The sequence below is a fragment of the Terrapene carolina genome, unplaced genomic scaffold (assembly GCF_002925995.2).
Source record: "Terrapene carolina triunguis isolate 2854851 unplaced genomic scaffold, T_m_triunguis-2.0 Scaffold69, whole genome shotgun sequence".
NCBI classification, from domain to species: domain Eukaryota; kingdom Metazoa; phylum Chordata; order Testudines; family Emydidae; genus Terrapene; species Terrapene triunguis.
The window spans coordinates 46,479,295-46,499,368 of NW_020664420.1; the positions used below are offsets into that span (position 1 = coordinate 46,479,295).

At 40.1% G+C, this 20,074-nt stretch overlaps 1 pseudogene; it reads right to left on the bottom strand.

The window, feature by feature from the left end:
- Positions 1-488: 488 nt before the first annotated feature.
- LOC113406170 lies at positions 489-1,712 on the bottom strand (annotated as a pseudogene).
- Positions 1,713-20,074: the final 18,362 nt, after the last annotated feature.

Genomic DNA, 20,074 nt, shown 5'->3' on the forward strand with positions numbered 1-20,074 from the left:
AGTTTCTGCTTTGCTTAGAGTGCGTTAAGCAAAAACAATAGATCTCTCTTCCTTGTGAAGAGAGGCCTTCTCTCTTCACAAGGCATATTGTGTGACACGACCGCACCCACTCCATAAGGGGAGGCATCGCAGGCCAAATGCACGGGTAAGGATGGATCAAAGTGCGTCAGAACTTCAGAATTTAGCAATGCACCCTTAGCTTTGTTAAATGCAACATCACAGGCTTCAGTTCATTTCCAGGCCTTGCTCTGCCCAAGGAGTTCGTGAAGTGGTTTTAGTAGTGTGGCTAACTTTGAGAGAACTTTCCATAATACACCTCTACCCCGATATAATGCGACCCCATATAATACAAATTCAGATATAACATGGTAAAGCAGTGCTCCGGGGGGGCGGGGCTGCGCACTCCAGTGGATCAAAGCAAGTTCGATATAACGCGGTTTCACCTATAACGCGGTAAGATTTTTTGGCTCCCGAGGACAGCGTTCTATCGAGGTAGAGGTGTAGTTCAATAGTCCTAGAAAGGAGTGAAGCTGGCTAACATTTTGAGGAGCGGGAGCCTCCACAATAGCCTTAACTTTTGCAGGGGCCTTACGAAGACCTGTAGCATCAATGATGTGTCTCAAATATTCAACAGAGGGCTGGAAGAATTCACACTTGTCTTTGCGGAGTTGTAGGCCATACTCTTCCAGTCTTTGTAGGGTAGCCTCTACATTCCTTAGGTGATCCTCCTCATTCCTTCTGGTGACCACGATGTCGTCCAGATAGCACTGGATTCCTGGCAAGCCACACAAGATCTGGTCCATAGTCCTCTGGAACAAGGAGAGAACGTTATTCCGAAGGGTAGGTGACAGTATAGATAAAGCCCTTTATGCGTCACAATAGTCAACAGATCTTGGAACTTTTCATCGACATGCATCTGTAAATATGCTTGACTCAGATCAATTTTACTGAACTTTTGTCCCCCAGCTAGGCCCGCGAAGAGGTCATCGATGCGGGGAAGGGGGTATTGCGCTGCACACAACACCGGGTTGACAGTGACTTTAAAATCACTGCAAATCCGGAGGGAGCCATCTTTCTTCACTATTGGAATGATACAAGTTGCGCATGGGCTATGGGTATTAGGACTCCATTTGTGACCAGGCGCTCCAGGTCCGCTTCAACTTTCAGCCTGATGGCATATGGCACAGTTCTGGCTTTCAGATATTTTGGTTGACTGTCAGGTTTAATGTTCAATGTCACAGTGATTCCCTTCAGACTTCTCAGATCCTCTCCAAAAACAGCAGCATGTTTCCTTAGTATAGCGGTCAGATCAGTTTCTTCTTTAGTCATTTGGTGCACTTCTGCCCAGTTCAGCTGAATCTTCCAAAGCCAAGACCTACCCATTAAGGCTGGGTAATTAACTCTCACTACAAACAGTGGCAATTTAGCAGCTTGTCCATTGAGATCCACCTTAACATCAATAATGCCCAACATGGGCACAGCTTCTCCTGTATACGTCTTCAGAACAGTTTTTGTTGCCTTAAGCGGAAGATGCTGTAGCGTTTCTTTATACACAGTCTCAGAGACTAGCGAGACGGCTGCACCAGTGTCCAGTTCCAGGCGTATAGGTTTTCCGTCCAATAATGAGGTTACCCACTATTCATGTGAGCCCACTGCCAAAGACAAAACGTGCAGTGGCACTTCTTCTTGCGATGAGGTGTCTCCTTGGTCATCCTGGGTCTGCTCTAGGGTATGCAGGTTTCCCTTTTTGGTCGGCCAGACCACAGGCCTCTTTTTCTTTTGTTTACGGGCACACTCAATGTGTCCCTTTTTGCCACAGTGTCAACAAACCAGGTCCTTACACCAGCATTCTGATGCATGGTGACCTGGCTTACCACAGCGGTAACATTCCTGACTCCGCACAGTTTTGTGGGTAGGTTCTTGTGACACCTTATGTACCCTAGGGGATGCACCGATGTATTGCGCCTCCTTTGTAGCCAGTTCCATGGAGACCGCAATATCAACAGCCTTCTGTAAGGTAAGCTGATCCTCTGTCAATAGGCACTTCTGTATAGCTTCACTGTGCAGGCCACACACTAACCTGTCACATAGGGCGTATTTAATATCTACTTAAATTCACAGTGTTCCGCAAGCCTTTTCAAAGTTGCTATAAATTGTACAACCGTTTCATCTTCTTTTCAGTCTCTTTTGTGGAACCTATATCTTTCAGAAATTACCAGTGGTTTTGGAGAAAAATGGGGCCCCAGGATTTTCACAATGTCACTGTAAGATTTGGTCTCAGGCTTAACAGGGTGCAGTAAGCTGCGTAGCAGAGAGTAGATCTTAGCCCCTACAACATTTAAGAATATTGGCAACTTCTTCTCTTCTGTAATGTCATTTGCAATAACAAAAAGCTCAAAACGCTCCAGTATTTACGTGCCATTGCTCTATAGTCTCCTCAAAAGGTTCCAGCAGCCCCGTAAGTGTAGCCATGGTTTTAGTTTCAGGTTGCTCAGTCAGTGCAAACAAGCCAGTTCTCACCCCTTTCCAACAGCAAAAAGGTTTTTTTGTTTGTTTTTTTGAACCTTGACTTCTACTTCCTTCTGTTGCTGGGGCAGCACAGGAATTCCATCCTTGTTGCCACTTTGTTGTATCCTTGGGGGCAGCAGTTTTAGGAAGAAATCACTTGAGACACAGAGAGCTGTAAACCTTAAAAGCAGCCACTGAACTAACCAAACCAGCCAAAACTGGCTGGGCTATCCCCAATAATCTAACTCAGTTGCCATAGCAACAACAAAGTTCTATTACCAAATACACAACACCCCTGACTGACCAGTTTCACTGACAGAAGCGTTGGTGTGGACAGCGCTATGTCAGTGGGAGACGCTCTTCTGCCAACATAGCTACCAGCGCTCTTTGGGGGTTGTCTAATTATGTCAACAGGAGATCTCTCTCCTATCGGCATAGAGAAGCTACATGGGAGATCTTACAGAGGTGCAACTGCAAGGTCTCTAGTGTAGACTTAACCTTAAAGACATGGGGATTTTTTTGAATCTCACCAGTTTCACCACAGTGTAATTTGTTTTCATCAGCTCTAATACGAAATGCAATGGATAGCACGTGATCCAAGAATCTGACTTTTGGAAGCCAAATCTCCTGTATCCGTGACATACAGCACAGCTCTACCGTGCAAGAGAGGAAGCTAGAGTTGCGCGGGGAAGGCCATGCAGGAGTGAGAGTCACCTGTTAGCAGGCAGCCTGATTTCCATTGAAGCATTCAGGAAAACAAGAGGGTATGCTGCTGCACAGATCCTGCAGCCCTTTACCTGTGATGGGATTGCAAAAGGGTGTGTAAGGACTACAGCAGCTAACAAGCTCTAGTTGCTTCTCTGCAGCCTTTTTAACATTAACAGTCAAATTTAACAATAAACCCAGATTTTCCTCATAGTGGGGTAGGATGCATGACAATAATTCCTTGCTAATTTGACTTTATAATAGCTCTGCTATTGGGCAGGAAAGATGAAAACAAACCCAGAAAACTGTCTAATACTTTGACTTAAGTTCTTCACCACTTTTACAGTGTTTGCTAATGCAAATCATTATACGTGTCTGTGTTATGGCTGCTTTAAGTGAGAGAGAAAGGCCAGGAACCTTTTCAGAATATTTCAGATCCTAGTTTAACATAGGGTAATATTTCTAGTATGGTAGAGCATGTGTGTTGTGTGATGTTGTCATCAAACTTGTATCTAATAATAGCTGTTCTTTGTAAGCCTGTAACTACAGGGAACTCCTATTATCATACTAATAGGTAGTTTATGAACTGTGTGCATTTTAGTGCATACATTCAAATTAGACCCTTGTTGCATTTGATAGGATAACTACAAAATTCTAATGCTCTAGGCATTTAGAAATACTGATTGAGATTCTATAAAAACATAAGGATACATAAATCCATAAAAATACATTTCCTATTCTTTTAGATTGGTTACCCAGCAAACCCCACATCATGAAAATATGTAAAATGTCACACTGTAATGCAAATATGAACGGCTTTTGGTTTACTAAGTAGTTAGATAGAGCTTGATCCTACAATGCACTCCTATTAACTTTAAAATTTAGACATATTAACGGCTCAGTCCTGTGGCCTTTACTCATGTGATTAGTCCCATCAAAGGCTATGGGACCACTCACGTGGATAATGACTGTTCATTAATGGCTGATTACTGAATAAAGACTGCAAAATCCAGGGTTTAAAACTCATACTCCAGCTCTGAATGCCATTTGCCTAATCTACCATGATTATCAAAGAAAAACAGCTACATCCACCTGACTCTTAGCTTTTCATTCTATTCTAGCATAATTTGCACATGTAATGATCTTATACATTTTAGATTTACCTAGCTCATTAATAAAAATACACTGTTTCCAATATACAGCCCTAATACATTCCATTCCTCACTGACTTCCACCATGAATACATAATTTTAACCCAATCTTCTGCTTTATATTTACTAGTCAATTATTTACCCATCATAATAATTTATTGCCTTACCCATATTTAATGAGTTTGTACAAGAATCCATCATGTGCAGTGCTACCTGGAAAATCCAGGTATATTAAATATAGTGGCCTTTTATCAGCCCAAGATATTTCATTAAAAAGATAAACACATTTGTCTGATATGATTAGCTTTTACAAATCTGTGCTGGCTGTCATCTATGCATTGTACTTTTCCAAATTTATTCTTAAGAGAGCCATAAATATAATTGCAAAAATGCTTTCTAATACAGGTTTCAGCTGTTCCAGTTAGGCAAAGCTCAGAGTTCGGAGCTGTGTAGCTCCACACGGCACCAAGGACAACATGGGGAAGAATTATTCACTTGGCTCCCCAACACAGAAGCATGGCCACTACCTCTGCAAGAGTTGCAGCATAATCCCCATTGTCTGCTGGTCCCACTCTGCAGGCTGATGCAGAGATGTGAAGAACCGGGGCCCAACTTCCCCTACCCATTTTGGAGCACTGTTCATCCTAGGGAGAGAGCAGTTCCCGTATCTTTGGAGTTACTCCAGTGAATATTAAAGATTGTGATCCCAATCCATAATCACATATCTATCATTACTTTGAATCTTGTTCATTTCCCTAGATGTTTCTCTTTGAATATTCAATAAATAATAAACAGACATACCCAACACAATAGCAGTCTCAAGCATTAGCCCACTACCCTTATAACTACTCATTGTCACCAACAGGCTACTTCCCCTCTATAACACACTCACTTTCAATTCTGCAACTGAAACAATACCACTCCTGTCCACTGCACACATCAACTAATTGAAAAAAATCACATGGCAACAAATACCTGAATGCCATACTCATGTATCTTTTTATTTTGCCATCAAATATATTTGCCTATACTTAAGAAACAGCATACAATTAAATTTCCATAATATTTGTAAATGGTTCTCTTTAGAAATGTATATTAGAGAAGTGGTCAGATATTTTGAAAGTCACAACATAAATGTAAGAAATTGAGTATGTAGTCAACTGATTTTTTTCCCTACCAGGTTTATGACTATGTGATGATACTAGTGCAGTTATTTTAAAATTACAATTGTCTTTAAATTATTAAAAAAATTAGTTTTGGAAGGTCAGAGTTAAGGCTGTGTGCTGCAGTTTGATTTTCAGTTCATTGGAGAAGGCAGTGAGAGTAATAATATTGTTGAACTGAAGGTGAGTTAGAAAGAATATTAGTGTGTTGATATGGCTGAGTATCATGATGGTAAAGGAATAATGTATGGAGACCGGTAATGTATTGGCTGTAGATGTTGCCTTATGCTGTGATTTTGGTCAGGACATGGGTACGTACTACAGTGCAGATGCAACCCGAGGCAGACAGAAACCCAAATCCCACTGACATTCAATAGGTTTTAGGTGCTTAACTACATCAGGCTCCTTTGAAAATCACAGCCATAATCTATTATTTCCTTGCTTGAGTGGTGAGGACATACATTACCGAGACATTAACTCTAATTGAACTAAGTGTGGTGATTTGTGTGTGTGTGTGAACTTAATATACTAACAACTTGCCTCTCACATATACTTCACTTTAAATCTGATTCTAAATTTTCATTTAATTTCAGTGGGGGGAATTTGATGTTTTAAAATTAAATAAAATGAATCACACAGAGAAGCTTGTACTATAAAACATATCTGTCAGATCTGTCACAGGTCTCAAACAGACACTCACTTACTCATTCAATTAATGACATGAAATGTGAATGAATTTTCTAAATACTAAAAGTATGATTATTTGCCACATTTACATTTTTTTATCTAAACCATGTCTTCAGACACAATCACAGGTATTTTAAGTTACATATTCTGTTTTCTCTCTCTGACTAACCTTCTCTGTCAATTCATGCCTTTTCCTTTATATGTTTATTCTTATTGATGGGTCAAGGACTATGGAGAGGCTCAGTTTTTAAAAACCTAAAATGAGAAAAAGTCTAATCTGAAATCTAGGGCTTTATTGAGTAGCTACATAGGGCTTGATTCTCCACTGCCTTATATATTCTGTAGTCACCATTTACACCTGAGCCAAGTGGTTGTAAAATGTTGCCATTCTAATCTGGAAGTGTTTTAAGCCCCCTTTACAGAGGAAACAATTGGCTTCACAAAAGGCAAAGCAGTGGAATACCTGGCACCTATAGCAATCAAGTCTTACTCATCTTGCTCATATGAGCAGTTCTATTAAAATCTGTGACTCTACCTCAGTGAGCCTCAGTTTCCCCATCCGTAAAGAGGGTATAAAGATACTTACCTCTTTTAAGGAGCTTTGTATTATTATTGTTGTTATTATTACTTATGTAAATAAGATGAGCACGATCTAGCCTAAATTCAAAATAGCCTGAAAAGGGAATTTTTATTTCTATATTTTATTATAATATATTCACACCATAGACACGCATGGTGAGGGTGACAGCAGTGGTGGTCAACCTTCTCACATTCTCATATTGCAGTGAGCATTTCATGGAGTGTGGTTTCCCCCAATCATGACTTCCAGCTCTCCTACTAATCTTAGTCTGCCTAAGGTGGGGCAGGCCCAGCTAGTCAGCAAACTGAATAGACTTCTGCCAGTGAGGGACCAGCGCAGGCGTTTGCTGCTGTGACCTGCACATGAAACATTACTTGAACTGGAACCCAGAACAGACCCCCTTTTTGAATGATGAACACACAATTTTTTGACCATTATACACAATATAGATTGGTGGTTTGGAATGGACTCACCCTAAAAACCACTGGTGCTCCTACCCTTTTGTCACGTGAATTGAACCATTTCTGTGGCAGGATTCTAAAAGACCTGGTGGATCATCACCAGTGAGATAATTATTAACAGCTCTCATTATCTATGGTCTGGCCCCAGTATTGGAGAAGGGAGGGGCACCTATGTCAGCCTCAATGGTGTTGCTTTGGCCTTATCAAGGAATGCTTGTAAAGTCTTCATAAGCTGGTCTCCCATCTCCAAATGTATTGTGGTGGCAAGACTTTCTCATGGACATGGCAACATCACTGTCATTTCTGCTTATGTAACCACCAATTTTGTCGACAAGGAGCACAGGGAACAATATATACAAACCATGTATGATGTCATCAGCAGAGTATCCATTCATGATATTATCATTATGTTATGAGATGCCAACACAATGTTGGAAGCTGATGCTACAATATCTTGGCTGGAAAGCGTTAGGCATTTCTTTGTGGATGCAACCATGAATGATAACAGTGAGCAACTACTCAAGTTCTGTGCACAAAGTAGACTTTTTGTTTGTGACACCAATTTCCAATAGAAGAACATACATGCATGGCCTTGTTAATCAAATAATGGAAGAATCTGCAGAGCACTAGTTCACATTCTATCATCCAGTAGGTGGAGATGCTGTAAATGCCACTCTTCGCCACACTGTCAAAGTTGACAATACTGAGCACAAATTGCTCATGGCCATAGTGAAACTGAAGTTGAAGGCAATTCAAACCTAGTCTTCCATTAGTCATTTAGACTTACAGAAAGTGACTTATGCTGCTTTAAAAATGGGATACCAAACTGAAATCTGCAAACGATTTGATGCTGTAGCCCAGGGGTCTCAAACATGCGGGGCTCTTGTGTGTGGCCCGCCAAGCTCCCGCGCCCTCCTCCGCCCCTCTGCCTTCCCGTGGGATTGCCTTCTGACGCTGCGAGCCCCGTGCTGCTCTCTGAAGCATCCAGCAGCACGCCCCTTCGGGTCGGCGGGGGAAGGAGGCTGAGGGCTCCGGCATTACCTCCTTCCAGGCACCGCCCCCCACAGCTCCCATTGGCCGGGAACAGGGAACCGTGGCCAATGGGAGCTTCGTAGGAGGTACCTGGAGGAGTGGCAAGAACAGCATAAGCAGGGAACCCTGAGCCCCTCCCCCTCCCCCAGGGGCTGCAGGGACACGGTTCCAGCTGCTTCCTGGAATGGAGCAGCACGGAGCCGGGGGCCAAGGCAGGCAGGGAGCCTGCCCTGGCCCCAGTGAGCACCGCTGTCACCCCGGAGCCACTCTAGGTAAGCGGCACTAGGCTGGAGCTCACACCCTGAACCCCTCCTGCACCCCCAAGTCCCTGCCCTGAGCCTCCTGCCACATCCCACACCCCAACTCCCTGCCCTGAGCCCCCCACCACATCCCACACCCCAACTCCGTGCGCTGAGCCCCCTGCCACATCCCGCACCCCTCCTGCACTCCCTGCCCTGAGCCACATGCTGCACCCTGTACCCTGACCCCCTGCCACACCCCTCTTGTACCCCACATACCAACTCCCTGCCCTGAGCACCCTTCACACCTCCTGCACCTCAACTCCCTGCCCTCAGCCCCCACTGCACCCTGCACCCCCTGGGGGCAGCGCTGGGGTGGGGACTTCAGGGAAGGGATTGGAATGGGGCAGGGAAGGGGTGGGCAGAGGTGGGGCAGAGGCGGGGCCTAATTGGAAGGGGTGGAGTGGGGGCGGGGCCAGAGGCAGCGGGGAGGGGGTGTCCGTGATGCAGTCCTCGGGCCAATGCACTAGTCCTCATGCGGCCCTCGGGGTCATCTGAGTTTGATACCCCTGCTCTAGCCCAATGACAGCCTTGAACACAAGGAAAGCAACAATTTGCAGGACTGTTACCTGGTCTTCTGTTGTGGATGCCACCAACAAAGTGCTGGGGAAAAGGCATCCCAGACCTAAACATCAGTGGAACAGTAAATAGAACCTGGGCAACACAGAAAAATGACATGTGGCTCACTTAAACAGGAACAACCAAGAGCACAGATGCCTCCGTGTCTTGCATAACAGAGCTTTAAAGTAGGAATGTGAGATGTTTTGAGCAAATAAGGCTCAATAGATGGAAGCTGTATCGTCCAGAAATGTCCGTGGTGCTCTCTGTAAAGAACTGTGTGCCTTAAAAAACATGGAACACATCTATGTTAATCAAAGATGGATGTGGTAACATACTGAACACTGAGGCAGAATGTCTGAGTAGATGGAAAGAACATTTTCAAGAGCTTCTTACCCACTCCATCAGAGCTGAAGAGTCACAGCTCCAGGAGGATGCAGAGATTCTGGTGACCCCCCGCTCCATGTAATGTAGAGAATATTACAGTTGAGATGGTTCAAAGCTCAGTCTGAAGGCCCCAAAAAATGGCTGTGCTACAGGTATTTGTGGTATAGATGCTGAGCTGATCAAGCATAGTGGGTATTCCATCTTGGAGTGGTCAACAAAGTATGGAGTCATTGAGAAACTATCTGACGATTGGCTCCATTTGATTATTCTCCCATTTTGGAAGGGAAAGGCAATGTTCTGGTGTGCTCTGATCAAGGAGCCATCACGTTGCTTTCCATTCCAAGCAAACTGTTCACACTGGTTCTTCTTAAGCATGTTAAGCCTGCCATAAAGAATATACACTATCTACAGCACAGATTTATGCCCGGCAGATCAACCATGAGCAGATTTTTACCATTAGACAAATTGTTTGAAAAGCCCAAGAGTTTTGGTACAGGAAGGATGAGGTGTATGTAGCTTTTATTGATTTAAAAGCTTCCTTTGGCTCTGTTGATTATCAATCCCTTTGGCTCTGCCTAGTAAGCTCATCAACCTTCTTGTAGAAATGCACAGACAAAGTGAGAGCTGTGTCTGCTTAGACACTAGCATATCCAGCTGGTTCAAGGACAACAGTGGTGTCCATCAAGGGTGCATGGCTGCCTTGATCTGTTCATCACTCTTATCAACTGAATGATGGAGGCCATTACTAGCTGCATAGTGAGGATTTTTCTGCATCACTTCTGTGTAACAGACCTGGGTTATGTGGATGACATGGCTGTGACAGTGTACCCCATAAGGCTTTATGGGGGGGGGTGCTTATAAATGTATGTATGACATAACTGGAATATGTTTTGTGCTGCCTGTGCCATGTAACATATCTCTGTAAAGGTTATGGTCTACTATATCTATTCATCCTATTTGTTGTACATATATATCATTTTCTACTTGAGGTTAAGAATATGGGCTGTATGCTTGCTTGGTTTCTAAGTAAGCTTTGTGAGGCATTTGGTCAGCTTCTTTAGGAAGGAATTCGCAAGGTTAAGTACCTGATCAGGAAACACTTGGGGAACAATGCATCTTGGAATGCTCCAATCAACATAAGAAGTCTTCCTGGAGACATACAAGATACCATGTGGACAAAGGCTTCGGCCTGTAAAGACTGAGTCATGCAGGGACATGTGACTTACCCAGGTGACTCCAGAACTCCATCTTGGAGCTGGACTTTGCATAGGAGTGTGGGGGGGGTCTCCACCCACAAGAGAAAGTCTATTTAAACCCGTGGGAGACCCCTGCATTTTGTCTTGAGCTGGCTAAAGAAGGAGCCTCTCCACCCCCCTAGGATACTTGAAGGAAATTGGAACAAAGGACAGTAACTACAGGGGGTGTGAGTGATTGCTGGACCCAGGCTAAAAGGACATTAGCCTGTAAAAGGAAGAATTCTGGAACTGGTGAGGAACTTATCTGTATTTAGTTTGATTAGACATAGATTTGCACATTTTATTTTATTTTGCTTGGTGACTTACTTTGTTCTGTCTGTTACTACTTGGAACCACTTAAATCCTACTTCCTGTATTTAATAAAATCACTTTCTACTTAGTAATTAACTCAGAGTATGTATTAATACCTGGGGGAGCAAACAACTGTGCATCTCTCTCTATCAGTGTTATAGAAGGTGAACAATTTATGAGTTTACCCTGTAAAAGCTTTATACAGGGTAAAACGGATTTATTTGGGTTTAGACCCCATTGAGAGTTGGGCATCTGAGTGCTAAAGACGAGCACACTTTTGTGAGTTGTTTTCAGGTAAACTTGCAGCTTTGGGACAAGTGATTCAGACCGTGGGTCTGTGTTGGAGCAGACGGGAGTGTCTGGCTCAGCAAGACAGGGTGCTGGAGTCCTCAGCTGGCAGGGAAAACAGGAATAAAAGTAGTCTTGGTACATTAGGTGGCAGCTGCCAATGGGGTTTATGGGTCCTTAAGTGGTTAATAAGGCCAATCCTTGCACCACAAGTTCTATTACAATGAGGGCAGATTTTTTTCAGGCTCATCAGAAGGCTGTTGACCATGATTGGAGACCAGTTTCTCCTTCCTCCTGTGCCTCTTGTCCTCTTTGGCTTGTCGGCGAGCAAGTTCAAAATGCAGGGGACCATCACGTGGGACATTCTCCAGTGCCACTCCATTGATTTTGATAGATGGGGCAGGTAATACCTCATTTAGAGAGGGCTGATAGAGTACTTTAGTCTTCTTGATATTAAGAGTGAGACCAAGACATATGTAAGAATAGAGGATAAAGAAGGGCAAATGTGGTGATCTGTAGGGAGAAAGCATGGACTATCTTTTGGACTGGAAGCCTGACTTGATTGAGGCCTCTAGGTTTTACCGCAGTATAAATGTTGAATCATGAAATAAAATAATAATTAATAATAATACTATATTGGGAAGACAAGGAAAGATATGGAGAGTGTGGGGCAGAAGACAAAGTATAAGTATGGTAGAGATGGACTAAAGAAGAAAGCAGGGGGTGAAGAAGGCAGGAGGACAGAAAGAACATAGGGAAGTTGCAAGGGAGAAGCTAAAGTTGCAAGTTAAAGAGAAAGGCAAAAAAAAAAGGAGTGGGGAGGGTGACAACGTAACATGGAAGTAAGCAAGGTGCTGGGAGGACAGTGCAAAAGGGCAAATATTAAAGAGGAATAATACAGAAGAATGGAGATGATACATTTTAAAAATAGAGGAAAGATGAAGCTGGAAAATGAGAAAATAGAGAATAGAGAAACATTACACAGAAATGGCGATAAGAAGAGGGAAGAGAAAGAATGTAAATCTAAGGTGTAACAGAAAAAGAAATGGATTAAATTGGATAAAGGTACAGAAAAAAAAGTGAAAAGACAGAACTGGTGACTTGTTTTACTTATTCATTCTTCTATACTTTGTAATTTCACTAGTTTAGTTTCAGATTAGTTGTATATATACATAAAGGGCTAGACGAAGGCTGTAGTAGTTCAGTGTAAAGACACAGTCAGCACTAATTATCCAAGATGTACAACTATTCTCAAAAAAACACCCCATTAACCTATGCACTATCCCATTAAGCCAGACCCAGAAAGACTGTTGAGGTGGTGAACAAGCAAAATAGTGTGTGTGTGGGTGGGAATTAAGAATTTGAATAGATGTCTTAATATTTTATTGTAATTTTCCTGGCTGATATCCCACATCTCCATAAATTCTGAAGAAAAGGGATGGCAGAATATGATTGTATTAAAAACGTACTTTACTCTGTAAATCTCAAAAGCATGTCTGTATCACCCATAAAAGATATTACCTCACCCACCTTGTCTCTTAACAAAAATCAGGAGTTAGGATTATTTTTTAATTCAGCCTTCACCCCGCCTCCATTTGTTCACACAGATAATTGTACCTTCCCATATATGTGCACATACTTTGTGGGTGCAAATACCAGGGTGTGTACCTCAACAATTCTAGCACAAATGTTGTAATTCACATCCACAAACCCTATTTAACTTTCCATTGACTTCAATTAGACTATTCATGTCCTTCAAATTAAGCACATATTTGAGCACTTTGATCCCCATCCAGTAAAAGCTTAACACCTTGCAGGATACACATATAAAACATTATTTATTGTTCTCTCATTTCTGTGAAGCAAGATCTTTAGATTTAAAATTTTTCTCCCAGAGACCTCGGGAAGAAAAGGAAAAACAGCAAAACTGTACAAGGGAGGTCAAGGATGGATACTTGGTCCTGTTAAATACTAGCTGAGTACCTGGCCAAATACATAATGTTTGGCTTCATATATATATCATAAATATGCATATACAAACTAATAATTACATACGTAACAGTCATTGGCACATGCACACTGGGAAGTTGTACACTCCAATACCTATATTGTATTAACTAAAATATATTTTGCTTTCATTTTTATTTTCATGTACATGCATTTCTAGTTTTGAAAATTTAGCCCAAAGAGTCTGATTTAAAAACACAAAAGAGCAAAGAAATGCAGAACTAATTATGAAAATATGAACAGATTATTTTATGTTAATCACAAGATTTTCTTTTGCCTGTTCCTTGATAACCTCAGATCCCAACTTTAACTTTGAATATCTTTGATTATTGTGGTTTCAGTCAGACCATTATATGACTTAAATGCATCTTATTCAGTTGAATAACAGTATTAGGTACTTGAAGAGCTGTACAATACAGAAGCTTATCACATTTAGAATAATTGAAAGAAGTTTAAGGTGCGGTCAATAATGACAATTCCCTGGGAGCATGTGTGAGGTTGTTTCAAGGATGGTGCAGAGTACAAGAGAAACGAAATTGTCAAATGTATTTGATAGTGAAGAAATAGTATTGTCTTGTGTTCAAGCTCTTAACACATCTAATGAGTAACACAAATTGTTGATCAATACTTTGATTTGAAGGAAAATAGCCTGCACAGCAAGTTTGAAAAATGAGTATGTGACCATTGTTTGATAATTACTTTATTTTCTAATGTGAAATTTTAGGGCTTCAGAACAAAAATAGCAGTCTTTAAATAGTGCATGTGGGAGGTGGCTCTGAAATCCTGCCTAGATCAATATGGCTCACTCAATGCTGTGCAATAGCAAGAAAGTATATGAGCAACTGGGTCTAGCAAAATGTATTACAACTGAATCTTTTTGTTTGTTTGTTTGTTTGTTTTTATTAAGAGATAAAGAAGATACATGCATAAGCCAAAGAGATTTTTTGTTGTAATTGAAGCAGATAATGTCAGGAAATAAAGTGCAATGCACAAATCTAATGGAAAATCTAATCAGTATGTTATATTACAGTGTATATTAAGGATTCAATAGGCAATTGTTCTTAGTCCTTTTAAGAAATCTAATCTACCATATTTTTAAAGGAACAGGAAAAGTGTCTCTAATGCAGCCTCTGTTGGAAAGGGATGATGAAGGTAAGAGCAATAAATTCATGAGGTTACATATACTTCCTAGGACCCTGATCCTGCAAAAGCTCTTATACCTGAGTATGTCTTTAAGCACAGGAATATTCCCATTAGGTTATGCATGTGCATGCATTGCCTCTCAGCACCATGTAATGGTTTACAAGCCTAGAACAAAGCAGTCAGAGGCAGCAGCTACCCAGAATAGTAAAATGTTTTGTTACCTCACTTCTGTGCATAGTTTCTGTTCATAATAAAGGGTTTATCTTGACACTGGTCTGGTCATCAGTAAAATACTACATGCTGAAGTGAGGTGGTGACTCCACCAGATTACAAAGGTCTCTGCCCCATCCCTCTTGATATGGTTCATATATCCTGAAAACCATAAACATGAGCATAGTTTGGAAACTCTGCAAGAGTTACATGGAGTATTTTGCAGTTTGCCCCTTCCATAGATTTTTACATGGAAGCCATATTTTGGCTCATGATTTCTAACCTGTCTTGTGTCTATGTATGCAAAAATGTATCAGTTACTATACATATTTAGGCATTTACCAAGTTCTCTACATTAATCACAAAAGTAGCCATTTATAGAAAAATGGCAAGTGATTTTGGACTGGTATATTGTCCTAAACAAAATTATGTGAGTTTTGACCTGGAGAACAGCTTCCTCTTTACTGCAGTGGAATAAAAAGGCTATAATAAACTTACAATGAAGAAAACAGAAAAAGTTAGCAATGTTTCAGCCGTCAGGCTGAATCTTTAAAAGAAAAAGCCTTTCGCTGTTAACCTTTTAAGCTCCTTCAAAGACATATCATAGTCAGAAATAATCTGATACCTACTCACTAATTTTCTCCCCGAACATTTTGAAAGCAGGCTTAAATATGCAGCATGAACTCCACAAAAACAAACCATCCAGGCTATTAATGATTCTCTGTCCATAAACATGTTGGATACAGAATGAAAAATTAGTGCTTTAATCATTACAATTCATTACATTTTTCTGTGCTGACTTCAGAAGCATAATTAATGCAACCAGTGGTTTAAACAGCTGAGATAATATAATTTGTACATAAAATAATTTGGTGATTCTATTGTCACACAGAGGCAGTATTGCATAATGGATAGGGCACCAGACTGGGACTCAGGAGAAAGTTGGAAGGGAATTTTCTACAAAACATTTTCTCATCAGAAAATGCTGATTCATCAAAACCTAAACTTTTTGTGGAAATGGGTCAAAATTTTGACAAAAATTTATCTGAAAGGTTTCTTAGGGCTTGTCTACACAGTGCATTAGTCCACACTAGACCCTACTGGCAAACATTGACAATGCCCTAGTGCACATTAATGTAGTACCATTTGAAATAGGACCACACTAATGTGCTCTAGGCAACTTTTACCATGTGTCAGTTAAGTCCACATGGGCCAATTAGTTCACAGTATGCTAGTGCAAACTAGAATTTAGACCCCTCTATAGTGCAGGCTAATGCACAGTGTTGACAAGCCCTTAAAGAAAACACTCTGTGTGATTTAGACAGGATGTGAACCTGGGTCTCCCACATCCCTGGTAGGTACCCTGATCATCAAGCTATTCTGAGATGGTCTCACTCTCTCTCTCCCCCTCACCCAAAAATTCCATTCTGGGCCTGAGAAACTCATTATTGGGTGAGGGGTGGGAAATCAGTTTTGATAAAAGTGTTTTCCAATGAAAAGCTCTTTTGGTGAAAAATTCCCAACCAACTCTAGTTAGTATACTTTTCTTTAAAATGTTCAAGTTCATTCTTGTTTAGAGCCAAATTTCAATTCAGTAGGCACTAAATAAGCAAAAATAAGCTGTCATAAATATAAAGAGCAGGGTAGCATAAAATCCCTCCTTGGCTGCTATACTAAATCGCTTTACCTGTAAGGGGTGAAGAAGATCAAATAACCTAGTTGGTACCTGACCAGAAGGACCAATGAGGAAAGAAGGTACCTTCAAATCTGGAGGGGAGGAGAATTTGTTTGTGGCTCTTTTTGTTTGTTCCTTCTCCGGATGGAGAGAGAGACCACGCAGGTACAACGTCTCCTGAAAATTGTACGTGCATGGTCTCTCTCTCTCCGTCCAGAGAGGGAACAAACAAAGGGAGCCACAAACAAATCCTCCCTCCACCCCAAGATTTGAAAGTACCTTCTTTCCTCATTGGTCCTTCTGGTCAGGTGCCAACTAGGTTATTTGAGCTTCTTAACCCCTGACAGGTTAAGCAATTTAGTACAGCTGCCAAGGAGCGATTTTATGCTATCCTTCTCTTTATATTTATGATGCAAGCATTTAAGCAAATACTGTAAGGTATATTTGCACAATGAGACCCATCTATTAGGCCTATTGAAAATTTGCCTCTTAAACTTGGAATTGCATTTAATAAACTCAGTTGAATGTATTCTTCCTTTCTGCGTTTTTCTTGGGTACCAGAGAAGCTAAATAACAGTCGTATCATTGGAGAGCCCTGCATGTAACTAATGAAGTGTGAATTCTAGAGAGAAATCTCCTCCTTCATATCTCATTTACTCAGCAGCATGAGATTTTGGTGTAATGACATCCCCACCCATCATAACAGAAAACTTTTGCATTGCTTTTTTGCTGTAACCTGATGTGACATTTTCACATTCCTTACTCATCTTTGGAATAAGAGGGCAGCCAGTCTCTTACAGACAAATTGTAGGTTTTACAGTTACTGCACTGAGAGACAGAGTCTCAAATTATTGTTTGTTTGATCAAATATGGAAGGTTGGCTAGATCCATCACATGCTTATATGAAGGTCAACTACAAGAGCAGATGAAAAGTTTTCCCTAAGATGCAATTCTGAGGACATTGTGTTTTATCTTTTCTTGACATATGAAAAGACATTTGGTGAAGTGTATTTTTAGATAACACCTATTAATTTAGGACCAATAGCCATGTGAGGCAACAGCAGGTGGAATTAGGGTGGATATTTGACTTCACACATATCTTTAATTGCCAATTTACAAGATTTTAAAGTAATTTTACTTTTAGTTTTACAATAATTCACAGAAGAATACTTTTACAATATTATAGTAGTTTTTAATCTCCCAATATAAATTGTTGGTGTTACTTTATACCCATCATTACTAACATTGTTTGAAGGCTAGGATACACTTTGAGTTACATGGAAGTAATTACATGGAAATAATCAAGAATAGAGACAAGGCTGCATAGTCAGTTATTTTCATTAGTGGCAACTGAATTTGAAAGGGTTCAAAATTGTAGTCCAATTTGCATAAGCATCCTAAAATATGGATGTTTATCAGGCGTGTTTCTGAATTTAATGTAACCTCAATGGTTAGAAATCTGACTGAAAATCTCATAGGTTCAAGTCTTTTCTTGATACGGTTAGTAATTCTTCCTTCTAGCTATCTTTCAAATACCATCAGAGCCAAAGATGTGAAGCAGCATGGGAAAACTGCTGAAGTCCTTCGAGGAAAAAAGGGGCCATGAGACATTTTAAATTATTGCTTGGAGACAGCAGCAATCATTTTGAGGGATGGGGAAAGACAAGGAAGGGCCCTTATCTAAATAAATTAAACCTGAAAAAAAAATGTTTTTTCTCTCACTTTGGACAATGGTAAAAGTTCTGGATAGCTTTCTGTTTAGATTGGCTCACCTATCCCTAGCTGTAAAAAGTCACCTAAGAAATAGAATAAAGCTTTTATGGTGACTATTACATTAACACTGCAGGGTTTCTTTATATTCTATCAGATGGAAATATAATATACACCTACTTTAAAAGGTTTTTGTTTTCTTAATAACATATATATATATATATACAGACTTAGATAATAGATTTGTTTTCCCACTGCTGGTAAGTAAAACACACATAGAAGGTTGTATATATTCCTGTTTATTCAGTATAAAAACACAAAAATTTTGGTAACCTAATTGCCATATTGCTAGGAGAAACTGTCAGATCCTCAGATGGCTCATATTGCTGTAACTCCATTGATTTCAGTGAAGCTATGCTATTGTGTACCAAGCTGAGCATCTGTCCCATGGTCTCAAAGCAAAACACTGGAAAAAGAAAACTAAAATGATAAACAAGTAATAAGGATTTTTTTCTATAGCCACTCAAAAACGTATAATAGATCAGAGCTACTTTTTAAGAATAGATTAGCTCTGAGCTATGTGAATTTAAAAAAAAATAGTTAATATTTGTGACAGCATTTTTTATTATAACCAATCATTAAGATCAAGGAATTATGAATATAAATGAGTGCAACAACAACTACATTTTGCACAGAGCTATTTAGCTTTTTCATTGTGAACAAATATATTTAAATAATTTACATCTTTCTAATCATCACAGACTTAATATTAACAGATCATGATTTTTATACACGTGTTTGTCCAGAATTGACTAATGGCTTTGATTAACATCTTTGAGCTAGAGTCTGTTTGCAAACAGCTGACAGAGTATTCAGTCAATTATTGAATATTTAGTATTTACTATGCAAGCTCTGGCTAACTAAGTCACACACTTTCATTTCTGTACCCTGACTAGATGACCTACCCTTTATAAATAGAGCTGTGTGGAAACTGGTATTTCCTTCCTGAAGGAAATTCTAATATTTCAACATTTTATTTTGTCCCAATTTGGAATGAAAAGCTTAAATATCAGAATATTTCAGAGTTAAAAGTTCTTAAAAATTTGATTCAGAAATGGCAATATTTCATTTTGTCATTTTTTTATCAAAATAAAATGTGTTGATATTCTTGAATTGAAGTGTTTCATTTAAGTTTGTTGAACTGACCCAAAATGGATTTTTTTGAGTGGGTTTTAAATTAAGCTACATCTTTCTATGGTGACACATCCTACAAACTGTAGTTAAAGTTCCTCATGTCCCCATTTTCTCCAATGGGCTTGACTATCTGGCTAGACTACATCTTCTGTGATGCACTGGCAGCATGTGACTTCCATGATCTAGCACACTGCTCAGTCAGACGGAATATTGCATTGCATCATGGGAAATGTAGTCTGGCCCGGGAGCCTGTAGGAGAGAATGGGCACATCAATCATCCAAACTACTAGTCCCATGAGAAAATGTAAAACCATAAAGAAATGCAGTTGAATGTTGAACGGACTCAAATGAAATGTTTCCAGTCAGTTTAACAAACCAAAATATTGATATCAACCAACTCAAAAGGAAATATTTTATTTTGGTTTTCCCAATGGAAAACTAAAACATTTTTGGCAAAAAATCAAAGTTTCCTCAAAGAAATTTTAATTTCCGAAGAAATTGCATTTTCCTTCAGAAAATAATTGATAGAAAATTCCTGTGCAGCTCTATTTATAATCTACACTTACTTCCAACTGAAGTAAATTTTATTTTATCACATAAAAATTTCATATCTTGTCTTTAAGCCTGAAATTTGCTGCTTGTGAACATTCATCTGAATATAACTTTTGTTGTATGAATGTTAGTTAGCCAACAGCAATAATAAAGGCGTAAGAATAGGCTGAATCTGGTTTCTTATTTATCATAGAATCATAGGACCTCAAGAGGTCAT